The sequence below is a fragment of the Pseudophryne corroboree genome, chromosome 3, assembly GCF_028390025.1.
Source record: "Pseudophryne corroboree isolate aPseCor3 chromosome 3, aPseCor3.hap2, whole genome shotgun sequence".
NCBI lineage: Eukaryota > Metazoa > Chordata > Amphibia > Anura > Myobatrachidae > Pseudophryne > Pseudophryne corroboree.
The window spans coordinates 281,843,117-281,851,536 of NC_086446.1; positions in this window are offsets into that span (position 1 = coordinate 281,843,117).

Here is an 8,420-nt window from a genome sequence, read left to right on the forward strand (position 1 = left end):
GCACCCCCACCTTGAGGACACTGCCTGCACTCCCACACTGCAGACACTGGTGGCACCCCAGAACTGCCAGCACCACCAGCACCCAAGCCCTGAGGACACCGCCGGTATCTCTGCACTGCTAACACCTCCAGTATCCCCTAACTGAGAACACCGCCAGCACCCCTGCATTGCTGGCACCGCTGCATTGAGGACACCAACAACACCCCGTCACAGTAAGTGCACTATTAGTGTATCCGACACGCACGATAACCTGCACTGTATCTGACCTGCACTGTAACATACCCGCATTGTATCAGACCTATACTATATTTGACACACACTGTATCTGACCCACACTGTTGCTGACCTACACTGTGACCTGCACTGTATCCGACGTGCACTGTATCCGACGCACACTGTGGGGGTCATTCTGAGTTGATCGCTAGCTGCTGTTGTTCGCTGTGTAGCGATCAGTTAAAAAAACGGCAAATCTGCGCATGTGTATGCACCTCAATGCGCATGTGCGACGTACGGGTACAAAGAGCATCGTGGTTTTGCACAGGTTCTAGCGACACTTTCAGTCGCACTGCCGAGCGCAGTGAGATTGACAGGAAATGGGAGTTTCTGGGTGGCAACTGACCGTTTTCTGGGAGTGTTTGGAAAAACGCAGGCATGGCCGGGCGTTTGCTGGGCGGGTATCTGACATCATTACCGTGTCAGTCATCGCAGCAATCATCACACAGAATAAGTAGCTACAGGGCTGGTCTTGTTTTGCACAAAATGTGTTTGCTGCCGGGCGGCTGCACAGGCGTTCGCACTCCTGCAAAGCAAAAATACACTCCCCTGTGGGCGGCGACTATGCATTTGCACAGCTGCTAAAAGTAGCTAGCGAGCTTGTACAACGCGCCTGCGCATTGCGATGCATACACATGCGCAGATTAGCCCCATTCTGCCATAATCGCTGCGCTGCAAAAATCCGTAGCAAGCAATCAACTCGAAATGACCCCCATGGTTTTGCCCAAATGCAAACAAATTTGCAGCTGCAATCAACTCTGAATTACCCCCATGGTTTTGCCCATTCGCTAACAAATTTACTGCTGCGATCAGATCTGAATTAGGCACCAAAACTCTTGAGGGTAGTTTTACCAAAACTAAAATATGATGATGAATTAGAACCAAAAGGAAAACACGAAGGGTCCGAGCACATCTCTACTAAGGAAATACTTGCATGGCCTTTCCCTCCCCCGTGCTCCCTCTCTCAAATCAAAAGTAAGGCCAAGATGCAACAGAATCTGTACATTTGTGAGACAGAAATACATATGATCAACTCTAAATGATCCCCTTAATGTAAAACCTGCAGCTCACATGTAGATACTGTATGTTAGAAACCCATTTCACTTGTTTTTAACAACAATAATTTGCAAATCATATTTTCAGTTGAATGCTTTTACCGCCACTAACGAAGGGCCTATATAGGTGCGTGTAAAACACTTAACCAGCCACTCACGTACAGTAGGCTCCAGGTTTGATAGGTTCTTAGAAAGCACCTGACTAACATGATGAAAGTAATGAGCTATCCTTCTGACTACCAAGTTCCTATTTATAATCATGGGAAAAGCTATATCAGAGCTCAGCATTTCCATGTGCCACAAAAAGTCTTGAAACAGGGAATTTGATATCTCCCACGTTGTTCCTAATATAATAATTGATATTTACATGCTCTATAATAGGTCTGGACATTGGCATTTCAAAAATGGGTGCAATGTGTACGGTGAACACGGGCCCCTGGGTGCAGGAGGGGCCCACACCGCACACATTTTACCTATGTTTTTATTACTTACCTTTCCAGAGTCGGAGCTGGCGTCGTGGTGGAAAAATCACCATCAAAATGGCCGCCGTGCATGAGCAGTAGAGAATTAGACTCCGAAACATGGCGGGCGCCATGTTTAAGGAGTCCATGCATGCACAGTAGTCTAAGAGGAGGTGGCCAACCCGAAGCCTGAATATATGCCCCCTCCCCTGTTGAAATGGCTCTGGGTCTAGATATCAAGATCTCTGCAGCTTGATCTAGCTGGAGTTGCACGCTAGTTGAACACCAGTTGTGCAGGGTGGGTTGAAACAAAAGATGACAGCAATGGCAATGGGTAAGTGCCCAGATTGCAGGATACAGGCACAGTGGAATTTATTCAGATATCGAAGCAAACCAAAAAAGCAAGCAAGCACTGCAGGTGGGGCAGATGTAACGTGCAGAGAGTTCTAGATTTGGGTGAGGTGTGTGCAAATTGAAATCTAAATTGCAGTGTAAAAATAAAACTGTCTAACATTTGTGGGTTACATACAAAAGCAGCCAGTATTTATACTGCACATAAAAATTATAAACTGTACTTTCTCCCCTTGCATGGCAACATGGTTTGTTCCAGATACAAAGTTACATGCTTTTTTGCCTTGCTTCCTCATCAGAATCAGGACCAATGTCAGATGCAGTGATCAGTGACGCAGGGCAGTTTTGTGCTTTGTTCGGGAGCCTGCCATTCTGATTGAGTTATGCGGTGTTAGACAAGGTGAAAAATCATTTTGCAAATATCACTGCAAATCAGCAGCCACAAGCACTGAGGATGGAAAGACGTGATGATAAGATGGTACATGTGTTCTCTTGTTACTTGGGCTGCGATGCGCTTGCATGGCAGGATACAAGTCGCAGCATAGCATATGGTAGCAGCTACCAGAACACAGGACACCAGAGAAAGCCGCAGCGGGAGCATCGCAAAGGTAATTTGTCTGGTAGCAGGAAGATTGGCTCCATATCTTTCAGTGCTGCAGCTGACGATGATAGCGGGAACATGTGTACGCGCATGCCCACTACCCATAGAAAATAATAGGAGAGATAGCCGCCAATGCAGGCTGCAGGAGGCTGCACTATGATGCATTGCGGCAGTGCCAGCCACTGGTATATTTACATTGGGTGCAGTGTGTGCGGTGGACCCATTTTTTAAATACTGACCTCCTCGGTGGCAGCATTTCTAAACAAATCTCCGGTAAATAGTGCAGTAAGGAAATCTCAGGGAAAATGGCATCCGTGCCATTTTTCTGGATATCTGCACAGGCGCACTAGACTCTCTGACATCGCTAGAGTCCCCTAGTGACCCTAGTGCCCAGAGTCTGCAGTGCGGCTGGCAAGAGAGGAGGGGGCCCAGACGGAGCCTACAAATGAGCCTCCTCCTCTCTAAAGTGCCCCTGGGGCCAGCATATGCAGCCTTCCGTAGCAGAGATGTAAGGGGACACATATGTATTGCAGTGATTCCCAAACTCAGTCCTCAGGAACCCTTAACAGTGCATGTTTTCCACATTTAGGGGCATATTCAATTACCGCACCAGGCCAATAGCTAGGATTAACCCAAGCCTTAAGTCCACAAGAAAGAGGCACCAACAGGGGTTAATGTGCAATGAAAATTCATTGATTCTGCAGTTTATGTGGAATCAATGAGTTTCTGCATGTCTATCCCTGATTTTTGGCGTGGGGAAAAAGCTATTTAATTGGATAGCTTTTCCCCACATGGCACGCTAATTACCTATTAATTAGTCGCAGGGTTGAATATAGCCATTTGTTGGTGTACAAGGGAGTGCTCTTCAGGGCTATAATCCCATGGTGACACCATGTTGAAAAGGACATATCTGAGCTTTCTGAGCACACATTCTCCCACCTCATGTTAAAATGCCTGTATCTTCTTGCTGGCAGCTCCCCTCTTGTCTGATGAGCTGATTGAGCACTCAGATCTACACACACAGCAGACTAGTCAGCTTGGGGGGAGGACTGAATACCGAACCTTGGTGGTCATTCCGAGTTGTTCGCTCGGTAATTTCTTCGCATCGCAGTGATTTTCCGCTAATTGTGCATGCGCAATGTTCGCACTGCGGCTGCGCCAAGTAAATTTGCTATGCAGTTAGGAATTTTACTCACGGCATTACGAGGTTTTTTCTTCGTTCTGGTGATCGTAATGTGATTGACAGGAAGTGGGTGTTTCTGGGCGGAAACTGGCCGTTTTTTGGGAGTGTGTGAAAAAACGCTACAGTTTCTGGGAAAAACGCGGGAGTGGCTGGAGAAACGGAGGAGTGTCTGGGCGAACGCTGGGTGTGTTTGTGACCTCAAACCAGGAACGACAAGCACTGAACTGATCGCACTGGAAGAGTAAGTCTCGAGCTACTCAGAAACTGCTACGAAATTTCTATTCGCAATTTTGAGAACCTTTCGTTCGCAATTTTGATAAGCTAAGATTCACTCCCAGTAGGCGGCGGCTTAGCGTGTGCAATGCTGCTAAAAGCAGCTTGCGAGCGAACAACTCGGAATGAGGGCCTTTGTGTGTTATAGTTGTGTAGTCTCAGTCTGGTGTAGTGGAGAATACAAAGGGGCTGATTTCTAGTCGGATGCGTCTGTGGCTGCTTTCCCGGACAGCCATGGTAGCCTGCTTACTAACTTATGTTAATGTGAGTATACAACAAAGTATGCCGAAACTCTGTGCGACTGCATGGGGAAGCTTACCCACTGTTTTTCTGTGTGCCGTTACAGACATAGTCTTTAGTAATTTAACTTGCACCCACTCAGGGCCGGTGCTAGGGTGTTCGGCGCCCCCCTGCAAACTATAAATTTGCGCCCTCCCTCTCATACCGTAGTTAATAAAATGAGAGCGTGCGTCGGAGGCCGCAAAAAAGGATTATGGTTTCCCACGGGGTGTGACCACACAACAGTACCCCCAATTCAAATTATGTCACACAGTAGCACAATCTTATTCACATTTTACCGCACATAGAATGAGACGAAATTCACATTATAACACACAGAATGAGCCGAAATTCACATTATAGCACACGGTAGGACACGAAATTCACATTATACCACACGGTATGAGCTGAAATTCACATTATAGCACACAGAATGAGCCAAAATTCCCAGTATACCACACGGTATGAGACGAAATTCAAATAATAGCACATAGAATGAGCCTAAATTCACATTATAGCACACAGATTGAGACGAAATTCACATTATAGCACACAGAATGAGCCGAAATTCAAATGATGCCATATAGAGACAAAATTCAGGGAGAGTGACAGCAGGGACAGGGAGAGAGAGAGGGAAAGTGACAGCAGGGACACATAGGCGTGCGCAGCACATTTTATTAGGGGGTGCACCGTCGGAGGGGTGTGTCTAGCACCACCTTTTGGGCGTGTCTAGCACCATCTATTGACGGTCAATGCAATATAAAATGTCCACCCTTGTACCAATCCTAATAAAGCAGATACATTGTCAGATGTTGTGGTGTGCACCAAACAAACACCCCTGATGGCACTCACTGCAATTACACTGCTCCTCCTCAGCCTGGTCTTGCTCCCCCTCTCTTTCCTCTGCAAGCTGCAGCAGCTTACTTACAAGTCAGTCACTCACTGACACTGACAGTCGCAGACTAGTACTGCTGCTGCTGCTGGAAAAACGAGTGACGTGTCAATGTTGCTGCTGACCGCCTGCCAGTATTGAATTTGTCTTCCTAAGAGGAACGCTGGCTGCATGCTGATCCTCATCAGTGGCTGGCGTTGGCATAGCATAGAAGGAGACAGGTGGGCATGTGGCGGGTGTGGCGGGTGGCCGTGCAAGCAGCATGACGTAATCACATCACATCATACTGTTTTTGTACATGGAGGTGGAGCTGGGAGTTTGAAAGCCGGTGGCAGTGGCACCCTTGATTAACCCAGGCGCCCGGTCAGTAATACAGTCCTGACAGGGTGCAGCGCAAAGGGGACAGTAATCAGCTTGCTTGGCGATCGCCACATCAGGCATGTGAGATCAGGGTGCCAGACATTAGGGGGTGCCTGTGCGCACCAGGCACCCCCCCTGCGCACACCTATGCAGGGACAGGAAGAGGGAAAGTGACAGCAGGGACATAGGGAAAGGGAGCATGACAGAGAGAGGGACAGCAAGGGCATACAATAGGGACTAGGGGGAGAGAAAGGCAGCATGGTAAGATTACTTATTTAGCAGCGGTTGTGCTGAGGATGCTGTGGTCTGCGGTGCGGTGTATTAGGAGGCTGTGGTCAGCATGGTACTGAAGTGCAGAGAAGGACTGAGGGCGGCGGTGTAGCAGAGGAGGAGGCAGAGGGCTGTGCAAGGAGGAGGAAGCTGTGGTTGGCGGCACTGCGGCTCCTATGACCACAGCACCACTATTTCAAATCCGCCGTGGACCTGCAGCCAATCCGGAGGGGGCAGGATAAGATCAGTGGTGAGGAGCAGGAGGGGACAGGATGGGAGCAGGAGGGGGCATATTAGCAAATGCAGGTGAAAGATGACTATTATCATCTATCATGTCATCATCCATCTGTGTACTAACAGGCCACAGCAAAACCAGACATGATTCAACTATTTAGCCCAATTGGCAAACTGAGCCGAGTTTAGACAAGTGGCTGTATCAGCCGATGTGTGACATTGTAACGTACATCTATACAGATTCTTCCCTCACTCTGCTTATGTTTACCAGTAACTGGTAAATACTGCATGAGTAAGGGATTGTAAGCACTTGCAGCTTGATACCAACTTGTGGTGGAGGTGTCCTGCACCCTGTTCTCTGCATTATAAGCAGACTTTATACAGTAGGGATTTATTGATTTATACGAAGTATGTTGTTTATACCACCTGGATGCTGGATAGGTCGAAAATAGAGGCGTTCATTCATCATGCAGTGAGTTTAGACATCAACTTGTTTATAGGGCGGAATCGGAGTTGTATGATAATCCTGCTGCAACTGCAACCCCATACTCAGGTAAAGTGCTAAAATGCTAGTTTAAGTTTCCCCCACATGTACAAGCGTGAAATGGACTGTGTAATACGTGAAACACGTACTTTACTTATCTGAGCTCTGTGCAGATCCCTCAGCTGGCCCATGCACTCCCCCAGGCTGCAGAAGTGAAACTTATACACACACACAAACACATATACATACATACACACATACATATACACATACATACACACATATACATATATACAGACAGTACATACACACACTTTCTCTCACCTTTTTTCCATCAACTTACAGACAGTATCACAGGCTGGTTGGAGGGAAGGGATCTGCCTCAGCTTGGGGATCCCGTTTAGCCCCGCCCCTTTTCGTTCGTGTAACCCCGCCCCCTTTAGTCCGTGTAGCTCCGCCCACCTTCCATCCGCTCATCATGCCTCTGTAGGGAAGGAGGGAGGGCTTTAAACGGACGGCGCTGCTGCCTGTCAGTTTGCTTTTGCAGGCGGCAGCAGCAGGGGGTCAGGCCAGGCTCAGGGCAGCGCAGCACAGGAATGCAGAGCAGGAAGGCGCCTCTCCAATCAGGCGCCTACCTGCTTTGCGTCCCTTTGCTGAGCGGGTAGCGCCGGGCCTGCACCCACCCCATGCTGGGTGCAAAAGATCTGTCCGAAACAGGGGTCCCACCTCCATTCACGCACTGCGATCATCCAAAAGAGTCAGACTACCCGCTCAAACACTCCTATGATGCTCCTACTAGACGGAATAGTTCTGTGTATTCACAAGTTCATAGACACTCACGGATATTGTGGTCTGTCAGAGGACTGATTCATCTGCATGCACTAGCAAACTCTGTATCACTGACCTGGTTTGGAAGTGTTGTGGACTCGGGGTTTCTTCCGGTGACCGGGAAGAGGAACCGCCACTGGGTCGCAGTAGAGATGGCCAAATGTAGGTTTTCCTCATGCAGGATTAGGACGGTAGGCAGAAGGCACGGGTGGACGCTTGAAGGTCTCCTGAAAGACTAGACTTGCAAAGGTGCTGATGAATTGGTGAAGAATACCATTAGCTCACTGAGAGCGATGCTGAGGTGCTAGAGGCACTGAGGTGCTAGAGGCATTGAGGTGCTAGAGGCATTAAGGTGCTTGAAGGCGCTGAAGCGCTTGGAGACGCTGAGGTGCTTGGAGGCACGGAGGTGCTTGGAGGCACGGAGGTGCTTGGAGGTACGGAAGTGCTTGGAGGTGCTGGAGGCACGGAGGTGCTTGGAGGCACGGAGGTGCTTGGAGGCACGGAGGTGCTGGAGGCACGGATGTGCTTGGAGGCTCGTCTGGAAGCGCTGATGCCACAGGGATACGGGAGCTCTGGAGATCACAACTACAGCAGCAGTAACAATGATACTCAGGCACCGGAGCTCTGCCCGGCGTCTGAATTTGTACTTCCCGCCAGCACCTGATTGGGGAAGCGCCGATGACGTCACCCGTCCCCCAGTGGACGCCGGGCGCACCCGCGACGTCCACACTACGAGCGCCGGACGGAGCGCCGGGTGCCGGAGACCGCCAGAGAGGACGGCCGCCCGGAGAGCCAGCACCCCCGGAGAGGCAAGTACGGCGGCCGCGACGGCGGCATGACAGTACCCCCTCCTCTAGGAGTGGCCCCTGGACACTT